Below are 17,673 nucleotides of genomic sequence, written 5' to 3'. Positions count from 1 at the left end.
AGGAAATGTCTGTGTCACATTTCATATTAATGCCATTTCAAATGCATATTTAAATCATACATTACATAATAAAATATTTTTAAAATACTGCTTTCTCCTTCACATTTCTTTATTCAAATTTCTAATAAGCATGTCCAACATCAGCGTTAGCCATCTTTGAGCCACTTTGTGCATTACTTACAGTTTTCTCAAACAGATATCTTCACTTCTATTCAGATAAATTTTGAATCTGTGTTTAATATACTCACAAGACTTTGTTCCAAGCTACCAAATACCATTTGCTATTCATGATCTTCACAATATGATCACGGACAATATTGCTTCTTGTGCCAGTTATCTTTCATTTCTACCTTCAGATCCACTCCCTTTCCTACTCCAGCCTACTTTCTGCTGAAAAGCTGACTTATGTGGACCAGATACCCACAATTCCTTGGTCTCAGGCTTCCTGCTAGGGTCAGCCTATGGCAAGTCTAACAGGAGATGAGAGGGAGGACAGAGACTGAGGTTGGGCTTTTTAGTCTCTGGCTCTTTCTCTTAAACATCAACCCAGTCTGGCTGCATCACTGGACAGAAGGCCATTGCTCCTTTCAAGGCTCCCAGCTCCTCATGACTTTCTTCTTCCATGTCCAGAAACCTGTCCCTTCCTTTGCTTTACTTTTGCAGACCGAGGAGGGGGCAGAGTTCTGAGTCTGCTAGCCCTGGTTCCTGTACTTTTCCTTGCCACCTCCCTTATTTCCCACCACACTTTATAATTAGTCTTTTGATTAATAAATCATCCTTGAATTGTCCTAACTTGAATATGCCATTAATTTCCAATTGAGGAAACTGACTGATTTCAATATTTTAAAAATAATCTTTAGAAGGCTTGTATTCTATAACACCCAACACTTGCAATTTCAGGTCATTTCCCAGGAATACATAATCTATATTAAACTACATCATTTCATTTGTTTATTTTGTTGTTTTAACCAACTCCAACCTGAGTCTTCTACAAAATGCAAAAATATCACTGATTGGTGGTTTTAGGCTGCCCATATATTTCAGATAAGCTCTGTTTTCTGAGCAGCCATTTTTGAGAAATAAACATTGCCTTAGATTTCAACATTTATTTGTATTTATTTTATTTATTTTATTCATTGTCCATCATTCCAGATCCTAATCTTCTTCGTGTTGCAAATCTCTTCTTCTCATCTATCACTTGACTTCTAAATTTGTTTGTGTTGTGTTTTGTTGAAAGGAATTTGTTTTAATTTAGACAAATTCATCTTTTATTTCATAACTTTTGGGTTTTATCTCTTAAGAAATTCTTCCTTACCCCAGTTTCACAAAGATATTCTTTATGTTTACATCTGAATGTTTTAAGTTTCTTTTTTTACATTCTGATATGCAATATGAGATAGAGATCTACTTTTATATTTTTCCATATGGAGAGCCAATTGGCATACCCATCTACTCAATAATAATTTCTCCAATGATTTGAATGCCACCTCTGTTACCAGGGTTCAGTATATGCATGGTTTGGTATATGCAGCTCTGTCTTCTGCTCCACTGTGCATTCCTGCACCAGTTCTAAACCATGGTTCTATAATGAGTCATGATATCTAGCAGAACAGATGTACTTATTATGTCTTTGTTCAAAATTCTTGATGATTTTTGGCCTTTGTACTGCTAAAATAGATGACTTCTCCATAAAACAAAATATGAACAGTATCCCTTGGAGTTGACCACTATTCTTCCATCTGAATTTTGGAATCTGTCTCATTACATAAAAAATCCTGCTGGAATTGTGAGTGAGATTGCATTAACTTTGCAAATTAATTTGAGAAAGAAAGAGAATTATTGTTTTTCCTTTAAATTCTCCCAAATATTCTATAGTTGAGTGCTGGGGGAGGTACTTTCCTTATCAGCTTCAGTTTAGAAGACATCTCCAAGATGGCATTCGGAAAGGTATCATCGGTCCAGCAGAGTAAAAATACTGAAGTCATTGGTCATTTATTGATCCACTTGCTCAGCACATTTTGTGAGTGCCAGGTGTGTTCATATTTTTTGTCCCCAGAAATACAAAGATTTTTCTCTTGATTTAAGAGATCCCATAGGAACACATGTGAGCATGTTAAAAACAAATTGTATCATATTTCCTTCAGATTTACAATAGGAAGAAAAAACAAACAAGGACAAAATTGCGTCAGTAGTTAAATTATGATCCTTATCCTTCCTATAAACTAACTTTGGAAAGAATACCTTAATTTATTGGAAATTGTTCACATTTCCCATAACTTGATGCAACACTTTTCTTTTTAGTGTGATTCTCTACAGCTGTAATGGATGAAGCCTCTAAATTTGACTACTAGGTAGAACTAGTAAAGGAAACTTACTGTACTTAGGTGTTTTTTATCTGATTGCATGAAGAAAATACAATATTTAGTTGCAATTTTTAAAATGTTGACATTCCTAAAAATCACACATTTAAAAAGTATTCAAAGATTCCACATTTAATCAGAGTTCAAAGTATCTCAGAGGAATTATTATTTGCTTTTAAGCTTCATGATATTTTTCAAATATGTAGAACAAATAAATTAAAACATTTTAAATACATTACATTGAATACATTTAAATACATTAGAAAGGTTAAGCACAGACAAACTATCTTCTTTAGACTTATATAAATTCACAGAAGGATCTCAAATTATAATGAACAGCAACAAATTAGAAATTTAAATCAGAGTGTAATATTCTTAGCACCTCAGTCTTTAACAATCTCCAGAAATCAACTGCATACTTTATTAACGTATCTATGAGAATTTAGTTGGTTCATTCAATTATTTACTAATACCAACAGTCATGGAGGGTACACACTATCTGAAACTCTGCTACCATTCAGAAAATGTAACAGCGTAGCTAATAATAAACATAATAATAAACACTGTGTTGTAGTGTGTCTCTCTTTATTAAATTAAATGGTGGTTTATTGACACTAAATTGATTAATATATCTTTTTTTTTAAAGATTTTATTTATTTATTCATGAGAGACAGAGAGAGAGAGAGACAGAGGCAGAGGGAGAAGCAGGCTCCCCGCGGAGCAGGGAGCCCAATGCGGAATTCGATCCCAGGACCCTGGGATCATGACCTGAGCCGAAGGCAGACGCTTAACCGACTGAGCCACCCAGGCGTCCCTTGATTAATATGTCTTTAGCTGAGTTTTCTCCACTTGTAATTATTCTTGGATCCTTAAATAAATTAAGAAAATTGGTATCACTGTTCTCCATACATGTTCGGATCAATGTATTATGTGTCCAAAACTATGTTTGGAAAAATTCTGGTCAAGCTAAGCTCCATGGGGCAGATTTATCCACCATAATATATAGTATGTTCTAGACTCATCACAGAAGCATCAAATGAATTCGAAGAGCAAAAGTCAAACAAAAGATGTGACAAGCAGTTGCAACTTTAACAAAATCTGAAATCTAAAATCCCATCTCAAAATTTAGGACTATGAAGCTATTTTACATATTTAGTCCAACTCTGATATCAGTTTCTTATAATTTTTCCCACATCTAGTGTTCACTTAGGGAACTTTTTTGTTTGTTTGTTAAATAACAACAGATGGGAGTAATCATAGCTGAAACTCACCCCTCCTCCCCTGTTGCTGTCCCAATCCTTCCCAAGGGCACATCTGGGCTTGGGATGGGACCTTTTTATAGTTTTCTCAAGAGCATGTGACTAATACATTTCATTTGTTTAATTAAAAGCTTTTTTGTGTGCACCATGTGCAGTGAGGATCCCCATGTGTTTCCAAGATCGCATGTCTAAACTCTAACATTGTGAACCTTTAATATCTCACTCTGAAATCAAATTCATTAAATCAGAATGAGTGCGTGGTTAGAAATGAATAGTTATAAATTAAGAATGTGTCCTAGAACATTACCATTGGCAGATCTGCTCAAATCAGTGTATAAACGTCCCCACCTAGAATTGTCACCCTTTAGACAAGGAAGGTCCCCAGACAACATCAAGTCCAATCTCCTCACTGTACAGATGAGGAAACCAAAGTACAAAGAGATGATATGATACACCCAAGATTATACAGCTTGTTAATAACTGACCCAAGACTAGAACTCAGGTCCCCTAACTTGCATCTAGGGTCCTTTTCATTATACCTTAAACATGTGGCTGAAATTTTAGAGCCAGAGTTAAGAAAAGCAATTTGTGTCCCTACCATTATTAGGCACTGTGCAATACCTGGGGTTACAAAGATAAGTAATTTAGGTATCCTGCTCTCTCAGGTTTTACCACTCCAGGGAGACAAAGATAACAAATAAATAACTACCCACTGCAGTAACTACTAAAGGTACATTAGCAAAGGGCTGAGAAACCCCAAGGACAAAGCAACTCCTTACCTGGGAATTAATATTTTATTAGATCTTGAAGGGGGAGTAGGAAATTGCCAGCAAAAAAGGGTTGTTCTAGGCAGAGAATAAGCAAAGGAGGACAACAGAGTCTTAAAGGCTTTGGTGTGTTCTTGGAATTGAACTACACAGAAAGGAATAATACAAGATGAAATTGACAAGATCGACTGAGTCAAAGCTGAGAAGTTTCAATTAAGTAATTTTAGCCACTTAAATTTAATAGATTTTCAGATCACATAGATGGTATTACTGAATAATCATTTTGAAAGCTGGCATTGATTAAATGCTCAACTATTTTTAGGACAGACCAGAGTGCAAAGAGATTAAGGTCAGGGACGTAAGTTGGGAATTGTTACGACTCGTTCCAAGAAGGAAAAGATAATGACAAAATAGAAGAGCTGTGTCTTATTTTGAAATTGAAATGAATTGGTACATTTAGATAGAGCTTATGAATAGAATAGAGGAAAGAAAAGACTGGATAAAACACTACAGTTTCTGACTTGGAAAGCTCAGTGACTCTGAGAGTAAGAGAATGAGTACTTCACTTAAGAACTTGGCAAATAGGGCATAAAAATCTAGAAAAAGCTTACTTGATCCCATGAAGGAAATTTAGAGATATTCTGTGCAGTATGAAGTACCCAGTCTTTAATAATTAATAACAGAGTACTTCTCTGACTCATTGATTACAGCTGGGACCATAGAAATGAAAGCAATATTAGCTTAAATAATTATCTACTCACAGTTGACTATACACAAACATAATTATAACAAACAGATTTTGAAAGTAGCCATTTCCTATTTGTCTAAGTATAATCTTTTACCACTGGCATCTAAATAAAAACAGTATCATTAATTAAGATACTGGAGTTCAGTTTTAAATGGCCTTTACTGAATGCCTACCAGGTACAAAAATTGTACCTCATTGCCAGGAAATGTAAAGAAAAATAAGACACAGTTCAAAAGATTTACAGCTTGGAGGGTGAAGAATAGCAAATATAAGTTTCCGAAATGCAGAATAAAATACCTGAAGAGTGGTGAGGAGTAAGAGAAGAGCTCTTGGGAAGAAGATACTTTTGTTGACTCATGAAGCAGGAAGAGTTTAAGAATTAGTGTTGACAATAACAAATGAGAAAAGGCATTCAAGCCTGGTCAGTCTGGGAGAATAGTACAAAAAACTGCATGGATGAGGAAAAGAGTTAAAATATTCAAGGAATATCACAGTTGACTGGTATGATTGTAACTTGGAGTATCTGCAAGTGAATGGATTGAGTTCCCATTGGAATGATAAATTGAAGTCAGCTTGTGAAGGCCTTCAAAATGAAATGAGGTCTAGACATAGCAGAGACAACAGAACTTTGGGAGACATAGAGAAGTACAATAGGGCATTGCAGAGGCTCTGATGTGGAAACTCTTGCCTCCTAGATGACTGGGCTGCATTATTCATACTGCAAAGACTGGCCTAAGACTAAGCTTCTTCCCACAAGACTGCTTTTTTCATTGCCACACCCTAGTTTTCATTTGACCCTGTCCCCCACCTCACCAAATTAGAAATATTACAAAACCTTGCTTAATGTACAAAATACATGGATTTCTCAAAGAATCTTATATCCAAATTGAAGTTAGTAATGATTATTAAAATAATGATAATAATAAAATTAGTAACGATAGCTAGTATTTGGAGCACTCTTTTTACCAAGAGTGTGCTAACTGTGTTATGTTTGTTAGCTGGTCCCTAGATCATCTTTTCAGGAGGGTACATTGTCATACCAATTTTACCACTGAGAAAAGTTTAGATCTTTCCACTCTTGAGTAGCTTGAGAGTGGGGTAATCAGTATTAAAGCCCAGCACTGCTGGACATAAAAGTTTTCCTCTTTCCCTTATTCCACACTTGGCAGCCACTCCTCTACAACTCAAGAACAATTTTTAAGACATTCTCCTTCCAAAAGTCTCATTTTTTATAACCCTCTGTAATCCAAGGTAGTTGTAACTTATAAAGACACGTAAGTGGAGTTATATTGCATCTTTTAACATGAAATCTCTAAAAGGAAGGGGTGAAATAAAGGAAGAGGCAGGGAAACCAGGACATTTGGGATTGTCACTTATCAAGGACTACTCTGGTAAAAGAACCATGGTTATTCTCTAAGGACTCAGAAATAAACTCCCTCTGAGTCAGTGAATTTAGCTGTAAGACAGATGATCTATCAGAGCCATTCTAAACCAATGATTCATTGACCTTGGAAATCTGGCTATTTAGATATCTAATAAAAACACCCCCTTCGGTTTAATATATGAGAAACTTACTCTACACCCAAGTGAAGAGTACAGGGGACTTAGAGAAATTTTAAATTGTTTTTTCCAAACACAGAACCTGGGGAGATTTCTTCTCTTTCAAGAATGAGTAAAGCAATACTAAATAACATAAAGAAAGGAAGTCCCTTAGGGATACAGAGCACACACATAAAATGATTTACCTTAAGAAACCAAAGATATTTTTAGAAATTATCAACTTTGTATTTTATTTTATTTTATTATGTTATGTTACATTACATCACCATACATCATTAGTTTTTGATGTAGTGTTCCATGATTCATTGTTTGTGTATAACACCCAGTGCTCCATTCAATACATGCCCTCTTTAATACCCATCACCAGGCTAACCCATCCCCCGAACCCCCTCCCCTCTAGAACCCTCAGTCTGTTTCTCAGAGTCCATAGTCTCTCATGGTTCGTCTCCCCCTCCGATTCCCCCCATTCATTTTTCCCTTCCTACTCTCTTCTTCTCTTTTTTAACATATAATGTATTATTTGTTTCAGAGGTACAGGTCTGTGATTCAACAGTCTTACACAATTCACAGCGTTCACCATATCACATACCCTCCGCAATATCTATCACCCAGCCACCCCATCCCTCCAACTCCCCACCACTCCAGCAACCTTCAGTTTGTTTCCTGAGATTAAGAATTCTTCATATCAGTGAGATCATATGATACATGTCTTTCTCTGATTGACTTATTTCGCTCAGCGTAATACCCTCCAGTTCCATCCACGTCATTGCAAATGGCTATATTTCATTCTTTTTGATGGCTGAGTAATATTCCATTGTATATATGGACCACATCTTCTTTATCCATTCATCTGTCGATGGACATCTTGGCTCTTTCCATAGTTTGGCTATTGTGGACATTGCTGCTATAAACATCGGGGTGCACATACCCCTTCAGATCACTACATTTGTATCTTTGGGGTAAATACCCAGTTATCAACTTTGTATTTTTAATAAAATTAAAAGAAAACAGGCTTTTTGAAACATAAGTCAAGAAATAAGTTTAAAGTAGAATAAACTAGAATAAAAGCTAAGCTTTAAATTAAGAAGGATTTGAACATTATAAGAAAAGAATGTAGTAAGGGGAAAATCTTGTATTCTCATTACCAATTCGCTTGCCAAAAACAATTATAAAAGCTGAATCAAACACATTTTTAAAAGTTTGAAAGCATCAGCGAAGGCATTAGAGAACAGCCAAGACAATCAGGAGTTGAGGGGCAAAGACCCCACAGAAAAGACGGGCAGGTTAAGATGAACCCACTTTGATGACTAGCTTTTCCCTCAGAGGCATTGGTAATTTGGACCATCATTTTTAAACACAAGTGGTAGACTGTGGCTTAAAGCAGTTTCATTAGGCTGGGGAGAACAGACCAAAGGGGACAAAACATAACAGGAAGAAAGGAACAACAGGATAACTCAAAATGCAGCAGCATTTTGCCCTTGAGGAATTTCCAACTCCTAAGCCTTTCCAGTGAAGAGTGAGACTTGAAATCCCAACTAAAAAACCCCAGCTGAGATGCCAAAGTGTAAAGCCAAGACTCCAGGAGTCTATCAGTACTAGAGAGACAGAAGTTGGAATTTGTGACCCACCCATGAGGAGACATAATAAACATCCCAGGATTCCAATTGAGATATAAAATGGAAGAAAGTCATATTTTTTAAAATTCCCTATATAATTAAAATATCAATAATAAAAATCAAATATGCAAGAGATTAGTTAGGCAAAGTAAAATTCAGATCCCTATAGGCCAAAATTTCTGGGGTTTTGCCTTAGATGTTGTTAAAAATATTGACCTTGAAAAGTGAGAATAAATGAATAAAGCACTCAAAATTAGATAGACACAAATAAAGCAATGAAGTTATTTTTTAAAAAGTAGAATTGAGGGGCACCTGGGTGGCTCAGTCATTAAGCATCTGCCTTCGGCTCAGGTCGTGATCCCAGGCTCCTGGGATCGAGCCCCGCATTGGGCTCCCTGCTCAGCGGGAAGCCTGCTTCCCCCTCCCTCTCCCCCTGCTTGTGTTCCCTCTCTTGCTGTGTCTCTCTCTGTCAAATAAATAAACAAAATCTTTAAAAAAAAAAAAAAAGGAGAATTGACGGATTTATCTGACACACAACTAAAAAATTAGTTCTTAACTACTGCGTGGACCCTCGGTGACCCCTGTTGTCCCAGGTGGTCAGCTGCCCCCTGTCTAAAGAGCGCAGCCCTCCTTGGTCCAGGGGTATTGCAGGAACAAGATCTTTCACACAGGGCAGCCAAGTCTTGCCCCTGTACCGCCTCTTCCTGAATATAGAGGAAATGTTCATTTGGGGCTGATCTCCAAGGAATTCCTCCAGTTCCTTTTTCCCAAAACTGGGGCAACAGAACTTTAATGTGCTTGGAACTGGGCTTATCTTATATTTTCTGCCCATAGAAATACATGTGATTACTGCAGAGACCCTCTCTGTTATATCAACAATAGGGTTACAAATTTATGTAGTTAAAAAATATGGTGCCTCAAAAAAAAAAAATAGTACCTCTGTTGGAGAACTTGCTGATAAACTCAATGAGCAAAAAGTTGCCCAGCTAGAAGTGAAACAGGCTTCCATCAAACAGATCAGATGCAAATGACATGGAGAAGTCACAGCAGGCACTGGTTCAAAAGTGCCGTTACCTTTTTGATGTCTAGATGAATAACATTGCTATGACACTGGAGTTTACTTACCAGGAACAGCTACATAGAGTAAACAAGGAGGTGAAGAATTGCCTGGACTATCATATCTCTGTGCACAACATGAAGCGTCAAAAGGAACAAGAGTACATGATAAACTGGGTGGAGAAGCAATATGGTGCAGAGCATCTCTACACAGCAGGAAAAGGAGACAATTGCCAAGTGCATTGCAGATCTAAAGCTGCTTGCAAAGAAGGCTCAAGCACAGGTAGTTCTGTAAATGCATCTATCCCAATGGAGACAGCTAGAAGTAACTGACTAAGGAAACTAGTCTATGTGATAAAATCTTTCTGTATTGCTGTCTACTGAAGTTACACTTAACCTTTCCTAAAAATGAAAAGTTTGAATTTCATATAGTGAGAAAATTAAAACAACTTATTTTGTTTATCCTTCTTGCTCTGTATTTTGAGTTGTTCCTTGATCACTTTTGAATGAGCAGTTTGCTTTTAATAAAATTTGTTGCCCGACTAAAAAAATAAAATAAAAAATTAGTTCTTTTCACTATTAAGAATGATATTAGCTGTGGGTTTGTTGTATTTGGCCTTATTTGTGGAGGTACATTTCTTCTATACCTTATCTACGAGAGTTTTTATCATAAAAGGATGTTGAGTGTTGTCAAATGCTTTTTCTGTATCTATTGAGATGATCATATAATTTTTATTCTTTATTCTGTTAATGTGGTATTTCACAGTTACTGATCTGTGTATGTTGAACTTCTTTGCACTCAAGGATAGATCTCACTTGATCATACTCTATGATCATTTTAATATGCTGTTGAATTTGGTTTGCTAGTATTTTGTTCAGAATTTTTGCATCTATGTTCACAGGGATATATTGGCCTGAAATTTTGTTTTCTTGTAGCGTCCTTGCTTGGCTTTGGTATGAGGGTATTGCTGGTCTCATAAAATGAGTTTGGAGGTGTTCCCTCTTCTTCCATTTTTGGAAGAGTTTGAAAATTAGCATTAATTCTTTAAATGTTTGTAAAATTCAGCTGTGAGGCCATCTGGTCCTGGGCTTTTCTTTTTTGGAAAGTTTTCAATTACTGATGCAATCTCTTTACCCATTATTGGCCCATTCATATTTTCTATTTCTATTTCTTCAGGATTCAGTCTTGGTAGGTTGTATGTTTCTAGGAATTTATCCATTTCTTCTAGGTTGTCCAGTTTGTAGGTGTATAATTGTTCATGGTAGTCTCTTAAGATACTCTGTATTTCTGTGGTGTCAGTTATAATGTCTCCTATTTCATTTATAATTTTATCTATTTGAGTCCTCTCTCCTTTTATCTTGGTAACTCTACTTAAATATTTACCAAATTTACTTTTTAAAAAACCAACCCTGGGACGCCTGGGTGGCTCAGTCGTTTAAGTGTCTGCTTTCCACTCGGGTCATGATCCCGGGGTCCTGGGATTGAGTTCCCCATTGGGCTCCTTGCTTGGCTGGGAGCCTGCTTCTCCCTCTGCCTGCTGCTTCCCCTGCTTGTGATCTCTCTCTCCCTCTCACACTCTCTCCCTCTCCCTCTCTCTGGCCTATAAATAAATAAAATTTTTTTAAATAAAAAATAAAAATACCATAAACATTTATGCCATTAAGTTTGAAAATTTAGATAAAATGACAGATTCCCAGAAAACAAAAATATAATTTACTGATATTGACCCAAGAATAGAAATTCTGAATCAATAAACTCCTTTAATATGTGTATCTAATTTGCCATTTTAAACGTCTCTCTTCCTTCCAAAAAATTTCCAGACCCAGATAGCTTTACTAATGAATTCTGTCAACAATTTTAAAGAAATAACATCTATTTTATGCAAACTCTTCCAAAGAACAGAAAAAGAAGAAATGCTTCCCTTCTTTCTATGAAGTCAGTATAACCTTGATATAGGCCAATTTTGCTCAAAACCATAGATGCAAAAACTCTAAATAAAATTTAGCTGATATAGAAAAAGAATAATATATCATGACGAAATTGGGTTATCCCACAAATACAAGGTTGACTTAATATTCAAAAATCAAATCATTACAATAGTAGAAAAAAGGAGAAAACATAATGGATCATCTCAATAGGTGCAAAAGAGCATTTGATAAAATTCTATATACAACTCCTAGCAAACAAGATATAACTTTTAGAAAATATCTAGAGGAGAAAAAATCACACTAGATGGCATATCCAAAATGGCACAACACCAAAAGCTTTCTCCCTGAGATCAGGAACAATACAACAATGTTCACTGTCTCTTTACTATATAACTTTGTACTGGAAGTTCTAGCTAGTGCAATAGGCAATAAAAAGAAGTAAGAGTTTTGAAATTCAGAAAAGGAAGAAATAAGGCAGTCATTATTTGCTTATGATCTGCTTATAGAATATACAAGAGAATCTAAAATAAATTATTAGAATAAATGAGTTTAGCAAGATTGCCAAATACAAGACAAATATAACAAAAAATCATATTTCTATACCAACAAGAAACAGAAAATGAAATATTTAGGGATGCCATTTATAAGAGTATCAAAAATATTAAATCTCTATGAATAAATCTAATAAAAGATGTGAAAAATTGCCACATGTTTGACCAAAAAAAAAGACCATGTAAGGGGTATGACACTTCTTAGAAAACTTAATAGTGTAAAGATGTCAGTTCTCTTCCAAACTGGCCTATAGAGTAGTCAATAAAATCCAAATCAAAACCCAACAGAATTTTGTCTGTGTGTATAACTTGACAAGCTGATTCTAAAATTTATATGGAAATACAAAGGTTCTTAAAAATAAAGTAGAAAAACTTATAAATATTATAAATGTTAATAAAGCTATATAATTGAAATCATATGGAATCAACACAAAAATATACAAATAGATGAGAATAAAGAGCTCAAAGACAAACCCATGTCTATGTACCTGACTATATGATATGACAATTTATGATAAAAGTGGTACTACAGAGAAGTGAAGAAAGCAATCACTTTAACATATTATTCTAGGCAATTGGATAAGGGAAAAAATATTAAGCCTGGACCTTACCTCACACTATACAAATACACAAAATGATTGCCAGCTGGATTGCAGATCTAAATGTAAAAGACAATACAATAAAGCTTGTAAAGTTGCTCTGACATAGTAGCTTAAGTAGCTATAAGTAGCTATTTAAATTAATTAAACAAAACTTAAAATTCAGTTCCTCAGTCACACTAGCCACAATGCAAGTGCTCAACAGCACTTAAAAATAGTATTTGACAGTGCAGATACAGAACATTTTCATCATTGTAGAAAGTTCTATGGGACAGTGCTGCTAATAAGAATATCTTTATAACCTCAGCATTGAAAGATTATTTATTTTTTTATTTATTATTTTTTTGAGAGAGAGAGAGAGTGAGAGAGCATGTGTGTACAAGGAGGGGAGGGGTAAAGGGGGAGGGAGAGAGAGAATCTTAAGCAGGCTCCTCACCCAGCTCAGAGCCCCACATGGGGCTCAATCTCACAACCCTGAGATCATGACTTAGCTGAAATCAAGAGTTGGATGCTTAACCAACTGAGCCACCCAGGCACCCCTGGAAAGATTATTTAAACAGAACTTACACATGTACAGAAACATACACACACACACACACACAGAACCTAATCATAAATGGAAAAATTGATCAACAGCCTACATTAAATGTAAGAAGTTCTATTCATGAAAAGACACCACTAAGAGAATGAAAAAGCAAGCTGCAGGTGGGGGCAGTCATTTGTAATACATATCATAAACAGAGGGCTTATATTCAGATTATACAATGAACTCACAAGAACCAATAAAGAGACATCCCAATAGTAAAACAAACAGACCATCCAATAGTATAATGAGCAAGAAATTGAAAGGTGCTTCAAAAAGAAAATATCCAAATGGCTTACTTTTCAGTAGCTGAGGAAATGAAAATTAAAACCATAATGAGTTACACTATATATCCAATAGGATGGCTAAAATTAAAGAGAAAGAAAATACCAAGTATTGGTGTGAAGAAGGAATAATGGGAAAGGAACACTCATATATTGCTGGTGAGACTGTAAGTTGAAATAATTACTTTGGAAAACTGTTTGACAGTATCAAATAAAACTGTTTGTTTAAATCCACTCATATCCTATAACCAGCACTTCCACTCCTCATTATGAACCTAACAGAAATGCATGCACATGTACCTCAAAATGGGTATAAGAATATTCAAAGCAGCAACATTATTCACAGTAGCCCAAACTACAAACAATCCAAATGATCGATCAGAAGTAAAATGGATAAATAAATCATGGTCTATTCATATAATAGAACAACACACACTACTTTTAGGGGGGCAGGGGCGGCAGGCAAAACCAGAGGGTTAGAAGTCAGGATAGTAGTTTCTTTGAGGGGAAGGAGGAGGTGTTTGAGTGGGGACATGAAAGAGGCTTCTGGGATGCTGGCAGTCTTCTACTTGCTGCACGTGGTGTGTATGTGGTATTTGTTTAGTGTCACAAATACAGGACCTATGTTTCGAACACTTTCATATATGTGTGTTACACTATATAATTACAAGGTTAAAATGTTTGTTTTTCTCTTTAAAATAAATCTCTAGGGACATAATATTTTAAGGAAATGTTCCTGTGAAATAGTGCATTAGTGTCTCAAGCTTTTAAAAATAAAATAAGAAAGCCCAAGGAATAGAAGTTGCTCTAGTTGAAGTGACCATGGACAGAGTTTAGCCCAACTGCTTAGCCTCTCTCTTTCCCTTATATACCACTCCCATCCCCAAAGCTTGGGGCAAATCTAAAGAGCCCTAATCTCCTTGGAATGGGGTTAAAAATGCATAATCTTCTCTTTTTACAAATATTTGCAATCTTACTATTGGGGGCATAGAAGACAGAGCAACGAACAAAGCAGTCCTTGCCCTTATGGACCTTATATTTTTACATGACACTGAAATGTGAAAAATCAGTAGCTTAGCACGTTTCTTAACTGGAAGTTTAGTTACACAGAATTAGAGCTTTGAATTTAAAAATTAAAGGCAATTTGTGCCCATAAAAGAAATTTTGGCATGACATTAGCTTGACCTGATTCTTTCCAAAGAGTATTTATACATATTTCTTTTTAAGTATTTCTCTATTCATTCTGAAATATTTGAGGGCCAGCCATATGCTCCTCACTAAATAGAGCCTTGAGAATACACCAGAGAAAATAACACGAGGATGTTCCTTGACCTCAGAGAGTTTATAGTCTAGAGGGTGTGACAGACATTAAACAAAGTACACAATCTCTAATTAAATTTAAGTAAAGAACCAGGGTTAGATACTATGCTGCTTCTTACCGACTGATGACTATACTTGATCTGATATTGTTTAATGTGAATCTATGAAATGCCTGGATCACGTCAATCAATTCTAATATATTCCCGTCTGTCAAACAGTTTTACATAAGCCAGCTTTTTAAAATCCTGATAGCTTGGGCACACACACAAGATAAGTCAGCCTGTGGTGGGACCAAAACATCAGCGATCCTTAAAACTCCTCATGTGATTCCAGTGTGCAGCCAAGGATGAGAATCTCTGATTTAGGGATGAGTTTACATGTTTTAAATTTCTTTTATATTAACTTATAAACCTATTTTCCATCATATTTAATATTTTAGAGCCTTAAATCATATGTCCTCTTAGTCACAGAAAATATTTATGCTTAATTACCAGATGCAAAATTTCAGAATAAGCACATATCCTGAGATAAGTAGCTGAAAGGTAAAACTAGCCATTTCAGATAATCTCAGGAAAACAGGAAGTGGTTTACTTATTATTTATTTCAGGTATTGTTTAACTCCGTGCCTCAAGCTCCAACATAATTATATGTGAAGCTAAACAAGAATCAGCTGGTTCTGATGCACCCTTTTTGCTTTGGGGAAATATGGCAGCAGTGAAGGTAACTGTCACACTCTCCTATGATGAGAGCTTAACGTCACTACCCAAAAGCAAAATATTGGGCTATCTAAAATATTACACTGATCCTCTATAGTCCTCTTAAAAGACTTATCTGATATGTATATGGACAAGGGACAAGTGTTAGGGTTTAAAAAACCACTCCAAGTACCATGGAAAAATGTAAAATGTCCTATTATTACCAGGTAGACAAAGGAACAGACATAAACGGAGAAGAGTGGCTTTCCAAAGTTTTCCTCAGTTATTTTCTCTTCGATTGTAAGGCTGTCTGAGGCTGTGATGTTTGGAGATCAGCCTGCCGGCCTCCGAGGCCAAGGGCAAGCCGTCTGGCTCCAAGTACACTGGGTTCCAATTATTATGCCCTAAAGATTGCTTTTTCGGGATAAAACAAAGTCCTGCCATTTTGCTCCCAAGTTTCTAAGATTTATTTAGCTTCAGGATTCTTCCTAAAGCAGTTCTTGCAATGGTGTATTTACATTCAGAACTCACAAGTAAATTCTTCAAAAGACTCTCATATCCCCATGCGATCACTCAAAAATAAAACCACAAGGAACAAGTCTTAGTAGCAAAGAGTTCTCTGCAAAGGAAAAGATACATGAAGGGATTCCTTAAGACTCCATGAAAAATAACAGTCTATTTTCTAATTAGGGAATGATTTTACAGCATTTAGAAATAAACCAAAGATACATCATTCTTTGAAACTATTTTGGCTACTTATTTCTAAGAGGCAAGAAACTGCAGAACCAGGAAAATGGACTCAACAACACCTGTAGCAACTCCTCTTTGCCAAGCCCCATGCTAGAACCAGAGGTTACAAGAACCAGAGGTTACAAGAGAATGCAAAAGAAGAAAGACCCTGGAGCCTAGTAGATAAAAGAGGACATAAATGACTCTATGAGGAAAGTAGTTCAAGCAGTCTTGTATCACCAGATTCCTTTGCTTTTTGCCCTGCTCAATGCTCATGAGTTTTCACACAGAACCATGTTCTCCCCTCCTCCTGCCAGGGTGTTCTTGGCCTTGAAAACTCTGTAGTTTAAAAGCTCAATTTAAAGATTTATTTATTTATTTATTTATTTATTTATTTATTTGACAGAGAGAGAGACACAGCAAGAGAGGGAACACAAGCAGTGGGAGAGGGTGACACAGGCCTCCCGCCGAGCAGGGAGCCCGATGCGGGGCTCAATCCCAGGACCCTGGGATCATGACCTGAACCGAAGGCAGACGCTTAATGACTGAGCCACCCAGGTGCCCCTAAAAGCTCAATTTAATTCAGCTCTCTAAATACCATCAAGTTTTCTTCTTCAGGAACTAAATGGGAAAATGTTTTGTGATTCCCTTGTGTATTATAAATCAGTTGCAAAATGGAAACCAACTCTACTTGATTTAAGCAGAAAAAATAATACTAAAGGATGTTGGAATCTCACACTTACTGAGGATTCTGGAAAATCAGGTTCAGAATAGGTGGGAACAAAGAAAAGCTTCGCAGCCATAGCCACTAGCCAGAGTCGTGGCACAGACTGCCCTGTGAGGGCCTGCAGCCCCTACCCTGCCCCTCTACTGGATCCCATTCCCAACACACTCCTGCTGCTGCCCTCAGGGAGCCCCTTTCTATCTGTGTCTCCAGCTTTGCCTCTGGAGCTCCAGGGGGAGCATTCCCAGCCACTATTTCCAATTGACCTAGTATGGAGCTAGAGAAACAATTTCTGAGAATTTTCTGTTTCTATGGTGATAAGGAATTTTCTGCTTCTATCGTGGGCAATGGGCTCTCCTTTTCATCAAGACATTTGTGGCAGGGAATTTTCAACTTACAGGAAAGGAGGTAAAATGCTGGAGAGCTGAAAAAAAAAGTGACTAACAGGCACTCTTCCACAAATTTCTCAGGGAATTCTTTCAGGGAATGTTTCCTGGGCATATTCTCTTCTCCCAATACTCTAAGGAAAACTGGATTTTGATGGTCATTTATAAGTAAATAACACGTCTAATTTCAAATGGAAGTCCAAACTTCTGTTACCCAAATACCACTCTCTAGAAGTCCTTCACCAAGGCTGAAATGACAGAATATTTTTGTGGGTGATCTTTCCCATACAACTCTATCCATTATGACCTGCTTCATGCTCAATTGCCTTCATTATTTTGAAATCTAGCTCACAATTTACAGCCTCCTAGCTCAAGAAGTTACACTAGGTTTCACTGCTCTGTGAGATACCATTATCTTCCTCTTTCCTTCCTTCCATAGACAAGAGCCATGTCTAATGTCTTTTGAGTCCTCCTTTCCCAGTCAAACCTCTGGCCAATTTCCTTTTC

General features: G+C 36.4%; 1 pseudogene; it reads left to right on the top strand.

Annotated features, from left to right (window-relative positions):
* The first annotated feature begins 5,415 nt into the window (after positions 1-5,415).
* LOC102729303 (ATP synthase peripheral stalk subunit b, mitochondrial pseudogene) lies at positions 5,416-9,757 on the top strand (annotated as a pseudogene).
* Positions 9,758-17,673: the final 7,916 nt, after the last annotated feature.

This window comes from Leptonychotes weddellii, chromosome 1 (genome assembly GCF_054177405.1).
Source record: "Leptonychotes weddellii isolate Sample4059 chromosome 1, ASM5417740v2, whole genome shotgun sequence".
In the NCBI taxonomy this organism is placed as follows: Eukaryota; Metazoa; Chordata; class Mammalia; order Carnivora; family Phocidae; genus Leptonychotes; species Leptonychotes weddellii.
This window is presented reverse-complemented; position numbering and strand designations above follow the sequence as displayed.